This window comes from Molossus molossus, unplaced genomic scaffold, assembly GCF_014108415.1.
Source record: "Molossus molossus isolate mMolMol1 unplaced genomic scaffold, mMolMol1.p scaffold_m16_p_6, whole genome shotgun sequence".
NCBI classification, from domain to species: Eukaryota; Metazoa; Chordata; class Mammalia; order Chiroptera; family Molossidae; genus Molossus; species Molossus molossus.
The window spans coordinates 114,525,620-114,552,179 of NW_023425399.1; the positions used below are offsets into that span (position 1 = coordinate 114,525,620).

The 26,560-nt window shown below is 44.7% G+C and overlaps 1 protein-coding gene across 1 annotated transcript in view; it reads right to left on the reverse strand.

Annotated features, from left to right (window-relative positions):
* NETO1 (neuropilin and tolloid like 1) overlaps nt 1–26,560 on the reverse strand; it is an 80,080-nt gene that overhangs the window by 27,892 nt on the left and 25,628 nt on the right. The window lies entirely within an intron of this gene.

Below are 26,560 nucleotides of genomic sequence, written 5' to 3' on the forward strand. Positions count from 1 at the left end.
GGGAGGAACCGACTCGGGAGCTGCACTCCCCCGGGGAAGGGGTTGCTTTCCAGACCACACTTGTCCTTCTAGCCTCAGTTACTTCCCACTGGATTTCCTTTAATGAGTGGGCAAAGGCTTCAAAGTCTATACTTTATGTTCGAGACACTTGATGTCCAATTTAAAAGATGATTCTGTAATTTAATTTTGTTTTAGTACAATGATATTAGTTATAAATGTAAAATCTCCTAAAGTTAGAAATATGGGGGGGGGCGCCAAAGTCCGCTTACAGCTGTGAGCATGGGAGACAGTCTAAGCCTGTGTTGTTATTTACTGATGACCGTGTTACTTTCCACACGAATAACTGAACCGACGTTGGCCCGGTCCTGGCCCAGGCACTGCTCGCTGGAGTCCAGGACCTGGCAGGAGAGACCAGCTCTTCCCTCTTCCCGAGGGAACGGCTTCGGGTCTTCAGACTGCGTGTGGGTGCATCGTGCGCCCAGTGCTTCCCCGGGTGTCTGTGAGCTTGGGGGCACTGAACCCACGTCTGCAGGCCCACGGTGCCTGTTACAGGCTGTGTTTGTGTCTGTGAGGCCCCGCCAGTCTACAGCGTAGTCACATAACCTGTTCTTCAGACTCGGTTTATTACGGGACATTATTAGACAGTGGTAATACATTTTGCATCAAGGTACAAATTCCTTTGTGTAACTCTTTTTAACACAGTTCTTTTATCTTTCTGGGGAAGGGAGGAAGGGAGGAAGGAAGGAAGGAAGGAAGGGAGGAAGGAAGGAAGGGAGGGAGGAAGGGAGGGAGGGAGGGAGGGAAGCAATGGGAATTGTATATTTCATGAAAGAAGCAGAAATAAGGGCAACATGATCACTTAGGATTAGGACACCCCATAGGGTTTTTTCCTGCATCTATAGATGTTTGGTCATTCTTTCAGGCGATGTAGATTTAACTTTCACTGTAGATTTAATGCCCACTGTAGATTTAATGCCCACTGTACAAGGAAAGGAACCACAATTTGTGTAGAATTACGCAGATGGGTGCCACCACAAGGTGGTCTGGTCGCCGTTGAAGAGACTACCCACACTTCTCCTTCTTTTGACATCCTACATGCCCACCTCAGTCATCCAGATTCTTTATTATTCATTATAACCTTTAGACCAATTTGAATAATGCTTAATAGTCATCATCATTAGTCACTGCCTCCTTTTCGATGAGCATGTTTCCGCCGTGTGCGGCTGTTCCTATGATCCTGGTGGGCATGTGGCCGGCGTTCTCTTTTCTACTTGAAGGCGAGCACTTGTCACTTTTATAACTCGTGCCAGACAACGTTGAGAGAAATGCCAGTTCTGAGAATTAAACATTTATTTTTGTCTTTGTGTTAATGGTCAGAGCACTGATAGTTTAAAGAAAGAAAGAAAGAAAGAGAAAAAAACTATGGGAAAAAAATGGTTTCTGCAATTCCGTTTGAATTAGCCATGGGTCACAGCACCATCACTAAAATAGACAGCCTGTAGAAACAAACAGAAATAAACACTGCAGTGCTTTCTAAAAGCGGCCGATGCCACATTTAAGAATATTAAGATTGATGTATTGTCCCAGGTTGTTCAAGGACAAGGACAAACTATTGTGCAGACACACCATGACATTGCTTGAGATGTCTTCTATTGTAGACTCCTCCCCAAATCTACTCGCCACTAAGCAACTCGAATACATTTTTTAAAAATACAAATGTAAACCTAATCATGATACTCGACTGGTTTTCCGCGGCCCTTAGGATACAACCACGACTCTCATGGACTAGACGCCCTGTGGGTCCTTGCCCCTGACCACCTGGCCCCGGCACCCCCGTTGCTCACCTCTGCTCTCTCCTCTCAAAACACATGGGACCTTTCTCTCCTCTGCAGCACTGGCTGTTCCTATGCTCAGCTCTTTGAACTCAGACTCTTTACTGCCCGCGACACCTTCCCCCAGGGCTTTGCCAAGCTGGATCTTTCTCATTCTTTAGTTATCTGATCACCTAGTATATTCTCAGGAGCATCTTCCTGATGACCCTGTTTACCGTGATGTTGTTTCTTGTGCAACAGTTGACTATGCTTCTGCTATTTGTTTACATTGTGTCGACCACATCCTCCCCCTAGACGGAAAGACTCCCTTTCGCCACCACCATTACACTGTGTCTGAAGCTGGCGAAAAGGATGAGGCTGAGCATTCTAAAGAGGCTCTGATTTTTGGAGCGGAGACATCAACCCCACAACGTGGGAGCACTGTCCACGAGAAACAGATGACAAAGCTATCATCCCTTCAGCCTCAGCAATGGCCATGATGCGCCCTACTGTGATTCGGGCAGAAAAAAAAAGTATTTTCCAGTGATTTCATTGTGACCGTTTGATTGCAACATTCTTTTGAAACAAAGAATCACTTGAAAAGTATCAAATATTTCAAACGTAGACATAATTAGCTCTTGAAAAGCTAAAAGTCTGGGCTATTGTGTGGGCTTCTCCCGCCGATATGATAACTCGCCCATTAAGACTTTTTTTCACTGACGGGTTGAAGCTATAACAGGTATTTGTTGGATTTAAAGAGCTCGCACATTTATGTTTGAAACATTCCGTTCTTTTTCTTCCATGAGTGATCTCAAAGGAGGCTACGACCGAGTGATCGCGTGAGTGATTAGACCATCCAAAAACATTGTGTCCCACCACACACAATCGGTTACATTTTAACAACCGTAAAGTGAGGGGAGAAGAGATTGTATTATGTTTTTGTTTCTTATGTAGAAGTTTGTCCTTGTCTTTGGAGTGGGCTCCTCACTTCCACGGGGCAGAGGACTCTGCACATTGCTTTTCAGCATCTTTAGATGAGAAACGGCGCTGTCGGGTTACGGAAGCGGGTGGTCTGTTTCCCTTTCAAATGTCTGCAGGCTACCTTTCCACAAAAAAACCACATAGCTAATGTTTCATCTATTTTATAAGGAAGCAATACATATTAATATAATAACTGTGTAAGTATATAATAGTGTGTTCCATAATTCTATAAAACAGTCATTCTATAATATTTTTGTATTAAGGACATTTTCTGATTAATGTTGCAAAACAAGACAAAAAAAATGGATAGATGTTCAAGCTTGTTTGTCACAGCTCTCCAACTGGAAATGACCAAGTGGCCGGAACATCTTACAAAGTGGGCGAGTGCGTCACGTTGGTGGGAGAAGCCCACGAAGATTCTCGGGAAGTGAATGGAACAGCCGCCCCTGGTGACTGGCTACGGCGTGGGCCAGTGGGGAGAACAGGTCACGGCTGCCTTCGAACGTGCAGACATCGGCCTGGCTAATTCTGCTTGCGCCCAGTTCCAGCGTGGAGCACTCGTCACAGACTGCTTTTCTGTGCGTGCTTGGTAGCAAGGCAAGTAGTGATGACATGTCCCAGTGGCTGGATAACTGGAATCTTCTGACTGGTGTAAGAACATCTGTGACGGTGCAAAGTCGGTGGTGAATGAAATGCTGATGCTGTAACAGGACCCCAGACAGTGGTGCCAGCCGCTGCTGTTAGCATCCCCATAGAGCTCATCCTCGTGCCTTTGTGGGGCACAGAACTATTTTACTGCAAAGTCTCCTTGTGAGCCCTGACCGGGTAGCTCAGTTGGTTAGAGCATCATCTTGATGCACAAAGGTTTGCGGGTTCGATCCCCAGCCAGGGCACACAAAAGAATCAACCAATGAATGCATAAATAAGTGGAACAACAAATCCATGTCTCTCCCTCCTCTCTCTAAAATAAATAAAAAACAGAAAAAGATTTAAAAGGTCTCCTTGATGAAGCACTGAAAACGACTCATTTTGGAAAATTTAAAATGTTGAGTGCACATCTTTGCCTCAGGCTGAACCTAGCGGATCTGTTGGCTTCGAGGGAAGCAATGGAGAATGTTGGCCGTGAATGATCACATTCAAGCTTCAAAGCAAGGAAAACGTCTCCATTGCTGTGTGTCTGACAGCTTCTCAATCCTGAAGATTTTTTAAGTGCAGCTGTTGATATGAACAAATGTGATTTTTTATCTTTAATAATGAAATGTGTCAACATTCAAGAGATTTGTGTAACAGTGATCCAATAACTGTCAGCTGGTAACTAACGCCCGATGCTAAACAACCACATGTGGGTGACAGGCACTGAAGAGCAAAATGCATCGACAGATCCTAATGTAACCGAATATAAACGTTTCATGGATATTGTTTCACACTCCTCATCCCAACTAACCTTCAAGAAACTTGCTTTTTGAAGATGGAAGTAATATCCATCTGAAAAAGCTACAAAAATACTTTCCCTGTTTCCAACTATATATCTTGGTGAGGCTGAATTTTCTTCATATACTTTATTTATAAAGACACATTGTAACAGATTGAATGTGGGAGCAGATGTGAGAATCTAGTTGTCTATTAAATAGCCAGACATTTAGTAGATTTACAGAAATGTGAAACAATGTAATTATCTATTATTACTAAAATATTTATGGATTAATATTTCAATACTAATGTTTTAAAAATATGCTTTTTATGTTAACACATAATTGGTTTATTGGTGTCATTGTTCTATGCATTAATAAATAGCTATTTAAAGTTTTATCTGTCTAAATGTATAATATGGTAAATATTGAATGACATAGCTACATAAAGAGCAGCACTTTGAGGTCTTCAGTATTTTTTAAAAGGGGTTCAAAATTCAAGTATTTCAGAACTTCGGCCCTAACTGACCCCAGATCAACTTTAAGTTGCTGTTTCTTAACTGAGGCTTGTGCTCAGCGCCAGCCATGCCACAGATGGACCTCCAGCATACCTGTTCATCTGATGACACTGTGGCCGAATCCAATCACAGGTGTCTTCGCGGCACACCTGAACAAAATGGGAGGTTCAACCCCTTTAGAAAAAGGCGACTTGTGTGAACCTTTCACCTAAATAGCTCAGTAGCTATCTCTATATTTCGAATCAGTACATATTTCTAAAACTTGCCATTTTTTTTTTAGCTGTAATGAAGATGCTGTTGGTTTAAGCTTTCGTAGTTTAAGTGTGCCATTCTACCACAGAACACAGTGACATTGTCAGAACAACACTCTAGGAGTGGCCTGACTTGGCACGTAGCCACATTACAAACCTTCTGGCTACAGGAATCAACTGTGACCCTTTGATATGCTTGCAATGCTACCCAATAGCTCATCACAGAGAAAGTTATTCAATATTTTCCTCAAATTTTCACAACCTCACACATCTCAAATTATGTCATGAGCTCCTACTGCCTCTACATCTCATGCAACTGACATTTTTTAAATGTATTTTTTCTGTTGGAAGTATTACAGGTGTCTCCCCATTTTCCTCCACTAACCCCCTCCAACCCACTCCGGATCCCCCATACCTTCACCACACTATTGTCTGTGTCGACTGGTTATGCATATTTGCAGAGAAGTTTGGTTTATCTCTTCCCACCCATCCCTATCTCATTCTCTCTGAGATTCGTCAGTCTTTGCTATGCTTCCATGTCTCTGGATCTATATTTTGTTCGTCAGTTTATTTTGTTCATTAGATTCCACATATAGATGAGATCATGTGATAAGTGTCTTTCTCTGACTGGCTTATTTTGATTAGCATAATACTCTGCAGATCCTTCCATGTAGTCTTAAAGGGTAAGAGAGTCTCCTTTTTTACAGCTGCGTAGTATTCCATTGTGTAAATGTACCAGAGGTTTTTTTATCCACTCGTCTACTGATGGACACTTGGGCTAAAAATGGAACAGTCATTTGACCCAGTGATCCCACTTCCAGGAGTATATCCTAAGAAGCCTGAAACACCAATCAGAAAGAATACATGTGCCCCTATGTTCAGAGCAGTGCTATTTACAATAGCTAAGATCTGGAAACAGCCCGCTGACTACTGAAAGCCCTGTAATGTCTGTGAACAGAGCTTCACTGAACCAGCTTTGCATCAGTAACTGCCTACTTCCACGACCACGTCCCTATCCCCCCCCCACCCTCCTGCAGCCTGTCACACGGTTGGCCCCTTGCTTCTCACTCAAGATTGAAAAGCACGGTGTTTGTAGGTTTTCAAATCAGCTAACTGAATTAAAGATGCTGTTTTAAAATTAATTGCACAAAATATCTCGATAAGACATTGCTAAAATAGCTTGCTTCACAGTATTTGAACAATCTGATTTATTTTACTCTTGTCCAGAAGCAACATCACTTCAGTATAAAATCACAGCATGATGTTTGAAACCTGTTTTCTGAAGGGTTCCTGTTACCGCTGAGTACTGGGTTGGCAATTAGAGCTTCACGTAGAGTTTGCCTTCCTGTCTTAACGGCAGCACAGGGTTTGCATATCATGACCGCATTTTTCCTAGTTTAACACAACATTTTCTCATCTATGAATCTGAGGAATCAAACCTTACAAGAATTTCAGGACGGAAGTCTGCAAGTGCTTTAAACTATTATCGATATTTGCACGGCTCATGCGGAGTTGTTACTTCCTTATTTATTTATTGAGCTGTGATATGTGAAGGTTCCTCATGCTGCTTGTGTTCATATTTCTAAATAAATTGAGAAAACAACTCTTACAAATGAGTGCTGAGAAGCTGATGTTGCTGATGCTCACAGCAAACAGGCTTTTACAATGTTTGTTTTGGATAGTCACAAGGCAATAGTGTTGCTTTATGGGGGAAATATTCACTTATCTACAGAATAAAAAACAACTTGAGGGAAGAAGTAAAGAACTCATTGTAAGGATAAAAGAATAATAAAGACAATGTCAGTAAATTCAATTACACACACACACACACACACACACACACACACACACACATTGTCCAACAGTGGTATTTGGGTTTGCGTATTTCAATTAGCTGTCATAGAACATTTTTTTCTGTGCAAGAGAAAGCAGGAAAGTTCCTCATGGATTATTAGGAATCTGAACCCCCATATTCTCTCAGGATACCCTCATTCACTCATCCCATAAGTCCATCCTCAATCACATGAAACCCAAAATAAACAAGCCCATTTTTGAACCATCTTTTCCACTAGAATGGGTTTAGGGAGGGGCCGCTTGCTGCCACAAGGGGGCGCCAACACTGGTAGTTGATGAACAGCTCCAATGCCCTCTTTCCATTACTTGACACTCACTCCCTTCCCAATATCCGTCGAGGCTTATCGACATGCGCAGAGTGTGCTGATAGTGATCGGGAGAAGGGCAGAGCTGTTGACCGGGGAAGAGGGTAGAGCTGACCCAGAGCAGTAGGCAGGGGCTCAGTCTGCGCTTTCACGCCCAGAAGCGTGAGATCATAAATGAGATCATAAATGACTTTTCATGACGCCATGTGAGAGTCTAGAGCAAAGAACTGTGTGGCTTGGGGACCCTGGCCACCAAGTGGGGCACATGCGTGCAGAGGAGTAGCTTGCTGGAGAAGTAGCGAGACCTGAGTGTGGGGTGACACCACCAGGTGTGTGCGTGTGTGTGTGCGCATGCGTGCTGTGTGTGCTTGTGTGGTGGAGGTGGCACCCCCTCTGTCATCCCACTATGTCCCTGGGTGCTAAATAAATGATGCCACTGAAGATAAAAGAAATTAAACCATTTTGTAAGAAAAGTTAGGTTTTCTCAATTTCATTAAAAATGTAAGTGCAAGTAATTCCTGGCCGATGTGGCTCAGAGGTTAGAGTGTCGGCCTGCAGACCAGAGAGTCACGGGTTCGGTTCCCACTAAGGGCACGCACCTCGGTTGCCGTTTGTCCCCGGCCCCGGTTGGGGTCGTGTGGGTGGCAACTAGTCGAAGTGTCTCTCTCACATCGATGTTTCTCTCTCTCTCTTACCCCCTCTCTCCCTCCCACTCTATCTGAAGATAAATGCAAAAATGCCCTCGGGTGAGGATAAAATATATATAAGTGCAAGTTTATGAGCAAGCCTTAAAATCACAGCTACTGAATACTCTGCGGACACTAGGAAGCTGTATAAACCATGCAAATGGAGCTTCCAGTCAAGCTCTTTCATGCTTCCTGAATGTGAGGAGCCTCACCCCCTAAACAGAGCTGAAATACCTGCAATGGGCAAGATTGGCAGCGTTCTGTGTCGGCGGCCTTGGCGAGGGCACCAGAACGGCGGTGCCAGGCCCCAGCGGGGCACCAGGGCATGGGCGCCACCGCGGGACGGGCGGGGGGCGGACGTGAGAAGCCAGCGCTGCCCCAGCAATAGGTAGCAGTGAAGCAGCCACCAGCCACCTCTTGACGAACTCTGGAGAAGCCGTGGAGTGACCCGAATCGGATTCACTTCTGCCAGTGCAGAGACAAGGCTGGAGTGGCCACATTCTGTCTTTAGAAGTCAGCGTGTCCTTATCTCTAAGGCCCGACTCCTCTCCTCTCGCCAAGGTCAGAATCTGGGCGCTCGAGCCCCCCTTCCGCTCCTCAATCCACGGGCCCTGCGACACTCTTCCGAGGAGCCGCGCCAAAGGAACGATTCGGGGAGACTGGGACGAACAGAACACGGAGTGACACGCCAGTCAGGGAGTCAGAAACCTGACGCCACGACATTGTGGTCAACTGGATTTCCAAGCGAAACCAGCACGTACAACCACAGGGCGGGTCGGACGTTCATTTCGGGAAGAACTCGGCAGGAAAACTGCCTGATTCTCAGCCTGTGTCACCTGACCCCCGTTACTGACAGAATCCTACCTTCTCGGGGAACAATGGCCTTCTTTCTAAAAGGTTAGATAAAAGTATCAACGGGGCTTGATGCAAAGCAGAGGACTTGGGAGTACCGACTAGATTGAACAGATGACGATGTAGATGTCTTCAAGTTTAAAGTGCTCTAGCAATATACGGCATCCCATCCAAATACACTTCTGAATTTGAGCTTCTGGGTGACACAGGGATAAAGAGATTATTTAGAAAGTACACCAAAAGCATTACTGCTGCTCTGAGACGTTATTTACAAAGTTAAATGCCATCGGATAGCCTCACCGTCATTCCGCACCCAGCATCGTTGCTACTGGGCGGCATTTGACTCTGAGGTTAATAGGGAGCTCCCCTCATCTCCCCAGAGGCTCCAGATTGACTGCAGAACCCTGCAGAAAATTCTAACAGTTCCTACTGCATGTTTATGAATATCCAAACAGTGCCAGATGCTCATACACGTCCAGGTATCTACTTATTCCTTAATACATAACCACATGCACTAGGTACAAAAGCACTTTCAGTTCAGTTTAGCTCAGAAATTACACCCAAATTTTAGATAATGGCGAAGTTGCGCTACCCTAAATAGGCATGAAGCCACTATAAAAAGCATTATGTCTAATGTCACGGCTGAAACCTTCAGTTCTTCTAGATGGATGTAAGTATCTGAGAACAGAAAAAAAAAAAAAAATCATCACTTTCTTATATTCTCCTCTAGCAAGGAACCTGGGCCCATTTGAAGCATAGGGCGATTCAAATCTACAAAGATTTTCAAAATCCTCCCATCTCGATGTGTTGCATCCCTGGTCCCCACGGCAGCTGCTCCCCAATACTGCCGTGACCCGGAAAATATCGGTGGGTCTCTGGACAATGAGTATTCCCCTTCAGAATTCACGTGGTCAGGGTCCCCAGTGTGGAACCACATGTTAAGAAAGGCCAAAGCTCTTCAGACCCTTCTGCCTCTGAGAAAGAATTATTTTTTCAGAAGCATAAACTCCCTCTTGGTAAACTGAAGTGAACTCCAGACCAGAGCTCCAGACCAGACAGAGCTGGACTGCTGGGGTGCACGTGAACCCCAAGTCCATCATCTGAGGGTTGTAAGAATGAAGCATATTTCCAGCCCACATCAAAAACAAGCCAAAAAGTTCACGGAAACGTATCTTAAAATTTTTAGTAGTGCTATACTGCCATCTCTTCCCATTGGCTTTTATAGACATTAGTGTAATTGTAAAAATCATGTTGCGTTATAATACCCTTGAGTAACTCATGTGCCCTTGGGCTGCAGTTGAATGTCCAGCTCTTTTTTGAGACACTGGCTCAATCTGGATTCTCTCTGCTCAATTTTTCGTTAAATGTAAGAGCACCTAAAATTATTTCATTAAGAAGTCTGAAAATCATCCCAGGTTTCCCCAAAGCAATGGTCTAAAGTAGTGTAAGACAATATCATGATGTTGAGGTCAGAAAGGGAGAATCAACTCTCTCTTCTTCAGTCGGAGAATGACTGGTGAGATCCCATCAGTCACATTCCCTTAGACTTTATTTGTATCAATCATTAGCCTGCTCCTGATTACCTGGGCTGAAACGTTCAAAAACAAAATTAACTTGACTTCTTCACACTTTCTTTTTATCAAAAGACACCAAGAGCTTTCAGTTATTCTTTGTGAAATCTCCCACGACCAACCTCCCTTTCCAGTCCACTGTGGTCTTCTTAGTCCCTGCCTCCTCCCCTTTGGGCCCCCGGGTCCTCGCCAACATCTTTGCCTCCGTCCCTCCTTCCTCCAGAGATTATATTTGTATCTATTTACAAAATAAAATTTATACATGTATATTGCACATAATGTTTGAGCTTCATTGACCTTAAAGGTGTGTGGCCAACACCACCTGCCAACCATGGGAGGGAGGGCCTCGGACCGTCCCCACGCTTGCACCACAGGACACGCACCGCCAGCCAACAGAAGTGTGACGAACACGCAGTGCTCCTGTTTTGACGCACTACAACTTAGCGTGATTGTTTTAACCCAACGACGGTTGATACAAATGCTAAAAAATGGTTGATATTCACAAACCTACTACAGATATTGAAACAGCAGGTGACAAGTAGCCCCCAAGATGGCCCTCCATGCTCCACTTCCTAGTAACTGTGCCCTGTGGGCTTGTGACTCCTTTCCAACAAATAGGGACTCACTTCTAGCAATGGTGATGGCATGTGACCCGTACGATCCCTTACAGAGACAGTGACCTCTCTCCCTCTCTCTCTCCCTCTCTCTATTTGCTGTAGGGGAAGTCACTGTCCATACTATGAAACCCAACAGAGAATCCCACAAAGCAGGAAGATAGTGGCTCAGACCAACGGCCAATGAGGATTAGCCACATTAAGGGCAACGTGGGCAAGCAAGGGAACGTACCCCCGCCCGGTGGAGCCCCGAGATGACCGTGTTTATCTTGCTCACTGAGCTACTGACCTTTTATTATGTCTTAAATAACATTAGCCTCCGGTTGGCATACAGCAAGGAAATCTAGCCCTGGACTTTTTGATTCTTAGTTATTATTCATCAAAAATACCCTATGATGATAAAAAAAAAAAAAAAAAAAAGAAACTAAAAGAATACCTGCCCATGTAGCAAAAATTGTTTGGAAATTCGCAGGGATAGTTCATAAAATGAGTTTGACCGTGACATTTATTCACTTGTAGAAGACTCCTAAAGCCAATAAAATCTTCAAGGGAAAATATAAAATTCTCCCATGCAGTTGCCTCTTGCAATTTCAGGGTATTAAAGAAAATATTGGCAACATCATATATGATGGACCCTGCCTCTGGCAATATATTCCCCAGCACTTAAGAAACCCTATTAAGGCACAACGAAGAGTTTGGGTCACTCGACCACCGACTGTCCGGATCCGTGTGCCTCATGACCACGGTGGGGAAGGACAGAGCTTCTCACGTTCTTCTTCCTCAAGACAAAAATATGCAATTTCATTTTTGGAACAGAATGTTCCCTTGACCGTTTTGCCTGGTTTTTGGAGAACACGACTTTTTTCATCCTAGTATTTTCAGATTGTAGTTATACATGAGGTGTTTTCTGTTCCAGAGAATCCATTGCCGATTGAGATGTTACGATGGATTTAGATAAAAGTTTTTATATTACAGTATTATTATATACGTTATGATAGTTCCTTGGGGAAAATTATAGCATAAAATATTATACTAATTAGAATGTATAAAAAGATTTTCTTGTTTATCTATTAGTCAAATAAAGCAAAAAGCAATATATTATTTTAAAACTCCTGTGATAGTCATTGTAATTTTAGTGCATGTATAATTTTCCAATATTAACAGCACAAAAAATTTAAAATTATATAAAACAAATATAAATATACATATGTATAAAGGTGTGTGTATACATGTACATTCTATTCCTAAAACACATAGACATACCTCTGTAATAAATTGTATTTTTCTTTTTTTTTTTTTTTATCCTCACCTGAGGACATTTTTTTTTTCCATTTTTTTGTTCAGGTAGAGTGGGAGGGAGAGAGAGGAAGAGAGAGAGAGAGAGAGAGAGAGAGAGAGAGAGAGAGAGAGAGAGAGAAACATCGACGTGAAAGGGACACATTGAGTGGCTGCCACCCACACGACCAACCAGGGCCGGGGACAAACTGCAACTGAGGTACGTGCCTTTAGCGAGAACTGAACCCGGGTCTCTCGGGACCGCAGGCCAACGCTCTAACCGCTGAGCCAAACCAGCCGGGGCTAAATTGTATTTTTCTACTGATTTAGATTGAAATGCTGATAAACTCCACAGAGTTATCCTTTCTTCTTTGCATCTGTCTTTTTAAAAAATCTGCCGTTGACTTAAGCCCTGATGAATCTAACTCATTGCTCCCTTTTTCCCTCCTCCTCGAAGGGCTTCTTACTTTCTCTGTCTCCCTGTGTCTCTGAGTCCTTTCGGGTTCTGGGGAGAATGACACCAAGAGCTTGGGCGCAAGGCCACAGCCGTTGTGGGGTTCCACGGCCGGCTCCATGGGGACAGAGGCGGCCACGTGACACTGCTCCAGGAACCCCGCCGCACGTCACCGCAGTGACGTTCAGACACTTGCAGCAGCCCTCGCTGTGTTTATACACTGAGATCGCTGGCCTCTCAGGGGACGGGGAGCTTCTACAGAGCGATATAAATGCCGAGAGGCTGAGGCTCGATTAGCACTTTACAGCTGAGTAACGCTACGCTTTCAGAACTAGCGGGCGTCGACGTCGGAGCCGTTACGTCCCCAAGTGAGATGTATTCAGAGCACCCCAAGTTCATTCCTCATAATGAAGCCTTGACTTAAACTTAAGAATGCCAACACTAAAATATATACTAAAACCTGGATTTAAGAGAACTAACTTAAAAAGGTTTTGAAACACTGTGGCATAATGTAATTGCGATTGAATTGGTTAATTCACAGGTTGAAAATTCCCTTCCTTAAACATTGACATTTCTTATTGCCAATTGTCCTGAAAATTTCCACATCAGAGACGCAGCCAAGATAAAATAATATTAAGCATAAAAAGCAATGTTCAGCCCTGGCCGGTGCATCTCAGGAGTTAGGGTGTCGGCCCGTGAATGGGTTTGATTTCCAGTCAAGGGCACGTATCTGGGTTGCAGGTTCGATCCCTGACCCCGGTCGAGGCCCCACAGAAGGCAACCAATCGATGTGTCTCTCTCACATCCATGTTTCTCTCTCTCTCCCTCTCTCTCTCCCCCTCTCTCTCCCTCCCTCCCTCCCTCCCTTCCACTCTATCTAAAAAGTCAATGCAAAAAATCCTTGGGTGAGGATTAACAAAAATAAAAGCAATGCTCCATGAAGAGAAATTTCAAATAAAATATGCTGAAAGCAAAAAATATACTTTTTCTTTAAATACATAAAACTAATTTTGAATTATATTTGATAGAGAAAAGACTGTGATTTCATGATGTAAAATTTAAATACATGGAGACCTATATTTCTTAGCTTATTTTAGTGACTGAAACCACCCCCGGTCTCTATGTTACAATTATTTTGTTGGCGGGAGATGCACACAATAAAAACACAAGCATTCAGGGTCATTGCTCAGGCACCACAAAGAGGAATGGGTTCCTGGTGTGGGTTTTGTATGACGAGGAAGTGAAGAACATGTTTCATGTTAAAGCTACATACGTGGAAAAAATCCAGTTCATCACGTATCTTAGAGAGGCCTTTTGCCATATGGATCCTCCATTCTTGTTCATTTAATTTACATATATAGAGAGAAAAGGAAGAGAAGAATAAAGTATTGGTACTCGTGATGTTTCTGGAAAGGCCAACAGTAAATGTGTTCGGGTTCCATTGTACAAGCCTGTGTCTCTAACGCTTCAGCTCACCTCAACGCTCCTTGGTGTGGAGCATCAGACGAGACTGGCCTGTTGACAACCGTGCCCTTGGAAAGAGAGGTCAATTACCGGGCACACAGCCTGCGTTCTCCTTTGCTGTCTTTACCCAACGACCCTGCTCCTAGTTCTGTGTGTTCAACAGACTTCTGAGCTCCTGGCTGCAGCTTTGCAAACTTCACGGAGGATGGTTAATGGGACATCCTGTCTGGGCCACGGGTGCCCAGATGTTTGGCCAAACATTCGACTAGGTGTGTCCACGGGGGTGTTTCTGGATGACCCTGATCTTGGAATCATACAGAGGGTCCAGAAGACTGCCCTCCCAGGTGCACACGGGCCTCGTCGATGGAGGAGTTGACGACAGCGAGAGAACAGAAAGGCAGCAGAATAAGAGGCAGCTCTTCTGCCAGACTACTGAGCGGAGACGTCGGCCTTTTCCTGTCTTTGGAATCGGATGGAGAAAATGGGCTCTTCCTGGGTCTGCAGCCTGCCTGCCTGCCTCCAACCGTCACTACCCCATGGGCTCTCTTGGTCCTCAGGCCTTTGACTTGGGCCGGAACTGCGCCCTCAGCTCTCCTGGGTCTCTGACTGTAGATCTGTGGCCTTCTCAGCCTCCAAGGTCACGTGAGCCAATTCTTGACCAAAAATCTTACACATATGCATATATGACTGATTCTGTTGCTCTGAAGAACACTGACCGATAGGGATGGCACAGGCCCTTTGTGACCTGTCCCTGCTTATTTCTCTTGCCTCTCTCTAGCCCAGGGAACAGCCCTAAGCCCCCCCGAAACAGCTTGCCCTGCCTGACACCCTACATCTTCTCGATCCCTTGGCTCCCGATTTGTTCTCTCCTGGAGCGGAGACTTCTGCAGCCTTTAGGTCCTTCTATACGCAAGTAGAAGTGTGGGAACCAACTGCAAAGAACCCTCTAACACGGAGCAAGTCTTTACTGTGGGCCAGGCCTTCTGCAGAAACTTCACCATCAATGGTCTCGTTCATCCTCAAAATCTCAAAGTAATACTTAACTCATTGGGCCGCTATCACTGCACCTTTTACAAGGTGAAGAAAGAGAGACCAGGGTGAGTGAGAACATCGATCAAGGGCACACAGTGCACATTGGGCGAAGCTGGAATCAAGACAGATAGAGTTGTCCCCACTTAGCTGCAGGGGTTACCTTCCCAGACCCACTGAGGGTGCCTGACCCTGAGGACACGTTTCTCTTCTATACATATATACCTGTGATAAAGTTTAATTTGTAAATTAAGCACAGTACAATTAACAATAACTAACAAAAACACAGGGTTCCTCGAACACACGCAAGGGATCTGATCATCTGGACAGCCAGGAAGTGTCTGGGGCTCCAGACGAGAAGGGAAGGGACAGGGAGGGGTGAGCACCGATGGCTGCTCGTGAGGTAGGCAGGTGGGCTGGGCAAGGCAGCCTGACTCCTGTGGCCACGATGTCAGGAGGCTGCAGACTGTCCACTGGGCCGTGTCGGTGAGGAAGCCCGGAGCACGATATGCACCCCTGGCCAGGCTGCAAGGGTGGTTCAGAGAACAAAGTAAATGGGCCTGGGTGGCTCAGTGGTTGGGCATTGACCCTGCACCAAGAGGTCACCAGTTTGAGTCCTGGTCAGGGCACAGGCCCAGGTTGTGGGCCAAATCCCCATGCAGGGGGCAGCCAACCGATGTTCTCGCTCATCAATGTTTCTATCTCTCTCTCCCTCTCCCTTTTTTTCTGTCTAAAATCAATAAAGGAAAAAATAATTAAAGGGAAGGAAGGAAGGAAGGAAGGAAGGAAGGAAGGAAGGAAGGAAGGAAGGAAGGAAGGAAGGAAGGAAGGAAAAGGAAAGAGAGAAAGGAACTCACTGCATAAAATGAAGGTGCCTATTGCCAAGCAACATAATGAGCTGAGAGTCAAGAAAACTATTTCAGTTTGAGAGTGACTTTTTTCTAGGTCTGCGTTTTGTGCAAAATAAATAATGATTGTGCTGCTATTACCAGAACAACATGGATTATCACAGGGATAAAGCTGAAAACAGCTCTGGCAGACACTGTTAGATTGTTATGAATTATTAAATTTGCATATACAACCTGACTTCTGGAAAAACAAAGACAACAAAAGCAGCAGTAGCAAGACATTCTCCAACCTCCCTCCCTCCATCAGAAAAGAAAACAAGCCCGGCCGGTGTGGCTCAGTGGTTGAGCGTCGACCCTGCACCAAGAAGTCACTGGTTCAATTCCCGGTCAGGGCACATGCCCAGGTTGAGGGCCCGATCCCTAGTAGGGGGCGTGCAGGAGGTGGCCAATCGATGATCTCTCTCATCAATGTTTCTATCTCTCTCTCCCTCTCCCTTCCTCTCTCTCTAACATCAATGAAGAAAAAAAGAAAGAAAACAATACTAGAGCCCATCCATCCAGGCTCGCTCATTTGTACATGTCCGGGGTTGCTTTCCCATCCAACGGCCGAGCTGGGCTCATGGCACAGAGGTGGTCTGGCCCCAACATCTACTCTCTGGCCCTTTACCCAAGAGAAACTTGGCCGATGGAAAAGAACCAGTGGGCAGCTCAGTGGTGGGACTGACTTCGATTACATTATTACAGCTGGGTGGGGGTCCTCCAGCCGGGGGGTGGGGGGAGAGCTGTGTAAGACCTGTGAAATCAACACCAGCTAGCATCACACGCCTCGTCAAATTAGCCTGACCAAAGACAGCAGGCTAATTTTTAAGTTGATCATTTTAACAACCCACAAATGATGTCATAAATATGCAAATGACCCTTGGAAGAAAAAAGGTTCCCCACCCATTTTAAAGTATCACTGACTGCTTTGTGGAAAATATTTGTTGGGAACGAGGGCTTGACCTTACTACACAATTTTATGCCTGAAGCATTTTTGCGATACAGTTATAATGTCTACTCATCCAAAACTCCTAACGATTCGATAGGTACTTCGAAGGTAGGTAGAGGTGTGTGGTTTGTTTAATCTCAATAAATAGAGTTCTCAAAATTTCCAGTTGTTCGTGGGCACTCGTGAAATAATTGTTACAGAAAGAATGTACTCGAATCCTGTGTGGGTCTTGGCAGGAGATAAAGTTATTTCAAATTACAGTTTCATGGCATTTGACTGCTAATATGTTTTGCTTCTCAAGAAATTTTTGTGAGCTTCAATCTTAAAATTATGCTCTCGAATTGGATTTATCAGTATCTGCTCTGTGTAGTCGGTACAGATGGGTTAGGTGTCCCTTCTGAGCAATAAAAACTTTCTGGGAAATGCTCTTTAACGACTGAGGATGTCCTCCTCTGAGAATAGTTCCCAAATATTTATTTCACTTCTTGAGACGAGAGAAGCTACTTAAGTTACCATAAAGGAGATGTGGGATGAGGTATGAAGTTAACATTTTCATTTTGGGATAATAGGCCAAGAACAGTTGTCAAGTGTCTTCAAGGAAGTTCTAAGGAAGGGAGACATGTCCAGCTGTGAGCCCCTGAGCCAGTATCTCTTTCTTTTTTTATCCTCACTCAAGGACATGTTTGCATTCGTCTTCAGATAGAGCAGGAGGGACAGAGGGAGGAAGAGAGAGAGGGAAACATCGATGTGAGAGAGACACATAGACTGGCTGCCACCCACATGACCCCAACCGGGGCCGGGGACAAACTGCAACCGAGGTACCTGCCCTTAGCAAGAACTGAACCCAGGACTCCCTGGTTCAAGAGCCAACGTTCTAACCGCTGAGCCAAACCGGCCAGGGCAAGGTGTGTATCTTATAAGCATCATGTTGCTGGGCTTTTTGCTTAGTCTAATTCACCGCTCACAGTTCTTCGATTGGTGAATTTCTCTGTTTCCACTTCTGCGGATAGAGACGTATCTGGGCGTATTTGACCCTCACTTCTCATTTTCCTTAATGCTCCTCTTTGTCCGCGTGTCCCATTCCCTACTTTCCTGCCTTCCCGTTGATTTATGACACTTGTGCATCCCCCTTCCATTCTTTAATGGCTCGGAAACTGTAGACTGTATTTCTATACCTCTAGTGCTGTTCTTAAATGTGAAAGCTGCCTGTTTAACGGGAACCTTCAAGCATGTGTAAAGGCTCAGCAGTGGATTTGCAGGATTTTAAATAGATCCCCTACGTATTTATTCGATATTTAATACACTCATTGTAAAATAAGTATTTGAAAATGATTCTGAGGACTTCTGTTTCTTGTCATATGAATGACCAGAAGTTCTGAGAGGCACTACACATTACACGCATGCACACACACATGCACAGACACATGCACACGTGCACACACATGCACGTGGACATGAATACGTGCACGCACATACACAAAGACATACCTGCACACACATGCATGCACATGCACACACACATACTTCCCCACTAATAGTGCTTTGCCGATCACACTCACGAGGCCTCGCTGACCTCTACGCCCACCACAGGATGATGCTCAAGCTCAAACAATGCCAATGCCACAGAGCTACAGGGCTGAGGGGCCTGGGCTGGAGTAACTTGCCATCATGGAGAAGGCAGTTGGGGTGCAGGACATTGGTCTGAATGCATGTGTGACATGCTGGCAGGGAGTGTCCCCCCACACGTGGTTCCTGCCACCACCCTTCTGTGAGGATTCTGTACTTGGGGAAGAACACACAAGGGAGCTGGGCCTGGAGTCCTCTCTGCAGCCACACCTCAGAGGGGCCTGCAGTGCTCCGGTAACCCTGCATCACTGGCAGAAACACGGTGGTAGGATGATGAGTCACCTTGGGAGGAATGCTTCCTAAAATGAGTTGACAAATGGCAATGGATTAAAAGAGCAAGTAAAGAGTTGACATCAATCAAAGAACTTATGTGCATTTATACACAGCCCAGGAACACAGACAATAATGCGGTGAAGGCCTGGGGTGGGGGGGTCTGGGGCTGGGTGAGAGGGGCCAAGGGGGGGAGGGGAACATCTGTAATACTTTTGACAATAAAATTTTGTTAAAGAGCTGAGAGAAACAAGAAGGGAGTCACCCCCTTTGACAGCACCAGAACTAACACCCCACAGATCCCAGAGTTGGCAGTTGTCAACTAGAGAATCTACGTTCTGTAGGTATATATATGATGTTTTGAAAAGAGGCATTTACAAAAGCAAATACTCAACAAGAAATCAAAGGGAACCAAGAGATTGAAAATGGAATTTCCATAGCTATATCTGGTAAAGAACAGAATTGAAAATTGATAATATTTAAAGACATGATAGCCACAAATTTTTCAGGGCCAATGAAAATATGAAACCACTGATCTAGAAAGTACAGCACCTTCCTCAGAAATGTCAGCCTAGATACCTGGCAATGGAATCATGAAACCCAGGATGAAGCTAACCTTGAAGGGCCAGCAGAAAGGGGCCATGTCCATTACAGAAAATGACAAGGTGACTGCAGACGGTTCAATGGCAAGAACACAAGCCAACAGTCAAGTAATATCTGCAAAGACCTGGGAGGAAACACCTGTCAGCCAGGACCTGTCAGTCAGCAAAAGAATCTCTCAAGGATGAAGGGGAAATGAGAACTCTCAGAGAGCAAGGCAACACTGAGGAATTTTATCTGCAAGAGAAGTGTTCTAAAGAAAGATCGGAGGATGTAGTTCCCAAAGAAAAATGATCTGAGAACAGTCTCAGGTGCAAGAAAGATCCGTAAACTAAAAAAATAGTAACAAGGAACATTCCTCATTTCCAATCACAATGCAACTTAAAATTATAAGTACATAAAAGCATATACATTTTATTTAGAAATTCAAAACCATAACCTTGTAAAAAAAAAAAAAATGAGACAAAGAAGAGATTTTAAAAGATTTAGAACTGAATGGTAGTGAGAGGTACTAGATAAGACCTAAATAGGAGTCAAGTCATACAATGCCCATAAAATATAAACTCAACATATTGGACATGATCACTCTCCTCATGGATTTAACCAATACAACCACCACAATCCCAAGAGGGACTCTCTTTAATGGAATGTGACAAGCTGATTCTTTCTGTGAAAGAATCAAGGGTCAAAAATATCCAAGACACTCCAACCAGTTGTTAAATCTTATCGCAATGCCATTCATTATTGTCATCATCACTTGCAGTCCTAGCACATTCCCAACATACCTGATGTACAATTTAAATACGTATTTTAGCATCCAGCTTCTACTTTGGCTGTTCAAATAGATCTATGCTTATTTGCTTTGTGGAATGTAAGCAAAGCATTTCTCCTTTGCCAAAAAGTAGACTGAAATATAAATGGAACACTAAGGGGACAGAAACGGAGCCCTAAGGAAGGACACAGCATTCGGCCAGCACCTGTGGACACCGGGTAGTCAGGAGGTCAGGTGGTCCTGCTCTTGCCTGTCGGTTCTGTCACATCCCAGCAGATCTAAAGGCAGCAGGGCCCTGGGCAGTGATGACCATTGTCTTATTCTAGCTTGACACTAAACTGCGCTACCCTACAACTGGCTCAGGCAGCTGAAGCCTCCTCTGCATATACGGGAGTGTGTGCACAGGGGAATAAAATAAGCCTTACTCCAGGAAAAGTGAGGCTTCTGGATACACAAAGAAAGATGGGTGATTTAGCAGAGATCAGAGCGCATGTCTCAGAGACTGCATCGATCTAGCCCCCGGATCTACATAGGCAGTGGAGGTCAAGGAGGAAGTACTGAAAGACGTATTGCTTTATTGTTCCACCCTGTATAGATGAAGTCATGCCCAGAATCCGGGCAGCCAAGGCATGGGTGAGGAGCAGCCCCCAAGGAGACAGGGGCAGCAGTAGAATAGGGGGCAGGGGTTGAGAGAGGGCTGCATTGGTCCCTTTGCACGTGTTCAGCACCCTGGACAGAGCACCCAAGCCGGCCTTTGGAATGCGTGGGGAGAGGTGAATTTCACCAGGTAGAAACAAGGCAAAAGGAATCCAGTCTTAAGGTTGATGCCTGGTGGAGCCAAGTCTCAAATTAAAGAAGTGACAAAGTCTGAACGTTAAAAATCCTCCCTGGACTGGGCACTGCCCTCACATTCCACCACCCACCCTCGTTCTCCTCAGTCACATTGTTTGGTTCCCAGAGGAGGCTCCTGGATGATGATTCGACCATCCCAGGCCCCAGCAGCTCAGGTTTATCCACTGCTCTGTTCTCAGTCAGGCTGCCGCGGGGTCTGACTTCTGTCTGTGACCATCAGTCCCTCGCAGGTAAACAGACGAATAGGTGGCTGATGGACTAGGCAGCACCTGACAATTCCTGCTGGCTGCACCCTGCGCTTATTGTTATTGTTGATGCGATGTCAAATATTTTGTCACTTCCAGAAAATTAAATTGAAATGTCGTCCCTGGATTTTATTTCAACCATGACTTCACAGTATCCCAGAAGTCTCAGTGCAACTCAAAATACTTCTAGGAAGAACATTACTGTTTGCAATGGTTAAGAAGTCTCAGGTTTGAAATGAGAGTAATTTGTGTCACTGTCTTTTGGGACGATATAAATGTTTAGGATTTTATTCACTTATATTTTATGCTTCAGGAAGTGCCCCTTGTAAATTATATTGCAAAAGAATTAAGAAATAGCCAAGTAGTCTTCTTTGGGCTTTTATTAACCTATACACTGAAGTAAGCAGATTCTCTAACTGTCTTGAGCTCTTAGGTGACATCTGGAACTGAAGGTTTCTAAGTCTTGTTACACATGTCTTCTGGCGTCTGCGCATCATCGGAGAAACTGCTGTGTGATACACTGGGCGGATGTTTTGGCTGCTCTCACGAATACAGGCAGTTAGTGGTGCACAGGCTAAAGAAGGGTCTATCACAATTTCTATTTCAAAATTTATAGTTTTGGCCATGGCTGGTTTTCTCAGTGGTTAGAGCATCAGCCCATGGACTGAAGAGTCATGGGTTTGATTCTGGTCAAGGGCATGTACCTCAGCTGCAGTTTGATCCCCAGCCCTGGTTGGGGTCATGCAGTAGGCAACCAATCGATGTGTCTCTCTCACATGGATGTTTCTCTCTCTCTCCCTCCCTCCCTCCCACTCTATCTGAAAATCAATTAAAAAATATCCTCGGGTGAGGATTAAAAAAACAATGTATAGTTTTGATGTTTACATACATATTGTTGCTTTTATATAGTAGTGTAAAATCAAGATGTTCTTACTGCTGTGGCACTTTTATTAGCAAGTGATGCTATTTCCTTCTATTTCTTAGGGGTAATTTATCATGCCGGTGACTTGAAACTTACATAAAATGAGCCAAAGTTACAAATGCCTGTGGGCAGTCTGAGTATCATTTAGTGGAAACAGTTGTTACAAATGTAAAGATTTTAAAAATATTTATTCTGCTTTATTCTTTCTGATCATCAACCTATAATCATTATGCGTATATTGGTTCCAAAAGACCCGCAGTAGATTTTGCGTAAGATACAGCCTTAGATCAGGGAAGTTAAGCCTACGTTGGAGTATTTAGCACACCGACCATACGAAATGAAACAGCGCTAAGAACTAGGGACAAATCTGGGCTGTGGGTGAGGGGAGGATGTTACCGGAACTTCAAGCAAAGTCCCAAGGTGGGACGGCTGGAGGAAAAACCATTTTCTGATTGAAGTAGAGCATTTTTTTCTCAACAATGGAAAATGCAGGAAGAGCTGTACTTTTGATGATTAATGATGAGGAATCTGACAAAAATAAGGCAAAGGGTGGGGAAGAGCTTTTCCGAGAGAAAAAACAGGTACTATTTCATCACTTTCTCCCCTTGCGTACCTCTTTGGTGGCCGTGGCAACCACCAAGTAAATTCTGATGTATGAGATCAAGGGAGGAAAATATAAGGCAAAATAATCACTTCATGGAATCATCATCTCAATCAAAACAGGAAATGTGCAGGTTACCTTTAGTCTACAACTAAAAATGCTCACTAGAAATATTTTTCTGCCCTAGAGACAGATCTCATCATGTGTGATCACGAAGGACCTAAGTGTTTACATTGGATCTAGAGAAGAATAATGGTTGCAATAAATAATATACCAAAATTTTTCAATGTTTTACACTCATTTACTTATTTATTTTTAATCCTTGCCTGAGGATACTTTTCCAGTAATCTTCAGAGAGAGTGGGAGGAAGGGAGAAAGAGAAAAAAAAATACAAAAAACATCGATGTGGGAGAGACACATCGACTGGTTGCCTCCTGCACAAGGCCGCGCAGGGCTGGGGATGAATCGCAACTGAGGTACGTGCCCTGGACCAGAATCAAACCTGCGACTCTTTGGTCCCTGGGCTGATGCTCTAACCGCTGAGCCGAACCAGCCAGGGCATCATGTCTTACATTTTAAAGTGTCACAGTAACCCAATGATTTTGATACTGTCGTCCCCACCTTATAGGTGAGAGAGCTGAAGGTCAACGAAGACCCCGTGAGGACCAAGTGGAGAGCAGGATTGTGGCCAAAGTCTCCCAGGTCAGAGACATTCCTCCGCACCACAGCTTATATTTTGCTTTAGCAGAATCTTTAGAATCTGGGAAAAGGATCTGAATATGTGTAACTTGATGCTGGATCTTTAGCAATTAAAACTGCGCTGGACCATAGAACAGAAAGAAAAGACTTGAGCCCAAGCTCCAATTCCATTTTTAAGTGTTATGGTATTTTGAAAAGCCAACCAATGATTCATTTCTTTGGGAGTAACATTGCAATAGGGAAAATAATTTCGTCTTCAGTTTCACAACATTGTGGTTCAGATCATAATGAAGTTGGAGCTGGAGGAAATTGATGTTTTGTAACCCATTAATTCTGTATTTATGTTTGGTCCTGAAATCATCTCCAACTTTCTCATTGGTTGGAGAAGGAAAATTCTGTCTTGCGTTTTTACCGGTACATTGTTAGGGCAAAAACACGATATGTATATAGTAATCCCACAGCACTAGTGATTTAAAAAGAAAGGTATAATTTCTGGACTGAAGAAGCCACACTATGCTGGGTGGGGGTGGGGGTGAAGTTCCCACTATCATTATAATAGAAAGATCATGTATGCCGGAGAAGGGATAAGCACAGGACGCGCCTCACAGAGCAGGGTTGTGTGCATCTGAGTTTTAAGCGAGGAGCGGGAATTTGCAAGGTGGGAGAATGTTCTCGGTGGACAAACAGCGTTGTCAGTGGCACTGACAGTGGACTGGGTGTGGTCAGGGTGAGTCAAGGTGCGTGAGATCTAGGCGCTGGCCCTGGGAGCGTCCAGAAATGAGCCTGGAGAAGGGAGACCCCGCACGCTCTGTCTGTCCTGCTACAGATCTTAGATTTCGTTGTGGAAGCCAGGAGCCATCGGTGGAGGGGTGTAACGGGGCAGGTGTGGATTTCAGGGCCCACTCGGGTGCATCGTTGGCTACTGTGGGGGGGGCGGTTCTGAAGTAGGAACACAGGTCAAAACCTGTCCTATTAACTCAGGTCAGAAATGAGGAGGGTAAGTCAGTGCCGAATAGAAGTTAAGGCAGAGATCAAGAAACAGTGGGAAGCGTTTCTGAAGGAAGCAGGGGTTAAGCGAGAGAGAAGAATGATGGCCCATCGCACAGTTTACCGCTGGGGGGCTAGGGATCGGTAGTGCCCACACCTCAAATGTGCAATGCAGAAGGAAGACATGGCTTTACAGGAAGGAAATCCTGATTTTCCTGAACTCGAGGAGGAAATGGGATGTGTACGTGGGAAGAGCAGGGGCGGAGAGGCGGGTGAGAAGGAGAGAACACTCGGAGTGCATGCTGCCGTACGTGACACTCTGCTCGTGTTTGGCACACAAATATGACTCACGGGGACTTCCCTTTGAATCTTACAGTTTAGTGGGGGAAAAAGTTATGCAAACAGATCATTACAATGCAACGAGAAAGGGCAATGACACACACACACACACACACACCCCAATGATGGCACTTGGAGGGACAGGCTCCTGAGAGGAGAGGGAACTTATAAAGGAAAGAAAGAACCTAGAGGCACCTTTTAGAAATAAAGAAATAGTAATTCTGGGAGGATGAAGGTGTTAGTTGACATTACTGTGGTCATTACTTCTCAATCGATGTGTATTAATTCAATACATTACTTGCATTAACCTTACACAATGTTACGTATCTCAATAAAAATAATAAACAAACAAATGCATGCATGTTTATCAAGTAGTCCAGGGAGCCAGGATGATCGTCATAAATATCAGGGACAATTTTTCTAACCTTTCAACACGTTTCCTTTCTGTGAAGATTTAAATTAAAACTGCTCACATCCTTCAAAGTCATGCAGGGTGGATCTGTCTCCCTCATCTCCTCAAGGCCTGCCACACGCAGACCCCAAAGGGGTGGTGCTGCCCTCACCTCCGAACCTCGTGCAGGCTGCTACCCTGCCCGGGAGGCTCCTTTGCTTGCCGCCAGCCCACAGGCCCCGTTTTCTTCACAGTTGACTTAGCAACCTCAACTCAACGTTTCTTTTCCAGGCAAGTCATTTCATAGACTGTCGGGGCCGCTTGCCACCCACTCTGCATCACATTCTCTTCTCCTCCTTTATCCACTTCCTTGTTGCCACTCATGAGTCATTTAAAATGTATTGTTTCATATCTGTAACTAGACACTTAAGGTCTTTAACATGAAGGTCCATGTTTGTCCGCATGATCACCGGGTCCCCCGGCGCCCGGCACAGAACCTCACAGCAGGTGCACAGCGCTTACTTGATTCACAATGGTACAGATCAATGAATGTGTTGAGAAAGACATGACAAAAGGCAGGAGAAACATGCAAAAACATACAAGATTGCCACTGCAGATCATTTTATATGAGTGGAGGACTTTGTCGAAAGGAGGGGGTGGAGGACAGCTGGGTGTACAGACGGGAATCAGATCGGCGGGCCCCGCTGTCATGCTAACCATGGTGCTCGAAGCTACTGGGTGCTTTTCCCTGGGGGATGCGAACAGTTTGATTTTGTTCCATATAACGGGCTACAGTGGGTTCGATAGAGGGGGAAACGTGTCTGACAGAGGAGACTTGACCAGATGAGACATACTGAGGGTCAGAATGAGCGTGATGTGAATAGGAACGGAGAAAGAGAGAAGAATTGGAGAAACTTAAGGGCATAAGTTCACAATGACTTAGTGAGGGATGCAGACACAGTGAGTAAGAAAGAAAAAAATATATGAATTGGACTTGAATTTCTGGGTGAACCATGATGCTATTGAGCAATAACAAACAGAACATAGAAAAAGACACAGGCTTGGGGAAATCTTCACTACGTGACGTTCATCTGGGCGTACGGAGCCGATGAGCTCAAGGATGGGCCTCATAAACTCAACGTCAAGAGCCCATCTTGTAGATTTCCGGGGAGGAGCCCTAAGTACAGGAGTGGGTCTCCCGAGAGAGTGCAGGCAGATGAAGGAGGAAGTACCAAGTGGCCCGAGGTTAAGAATAAAAGATCACTGCATTAGTCAGCAAAGTACAAACTGAGTCAAAGTATTGTTCTCCCTTATGAAGATAGCTTCATTAAAATTTATCATTTTAA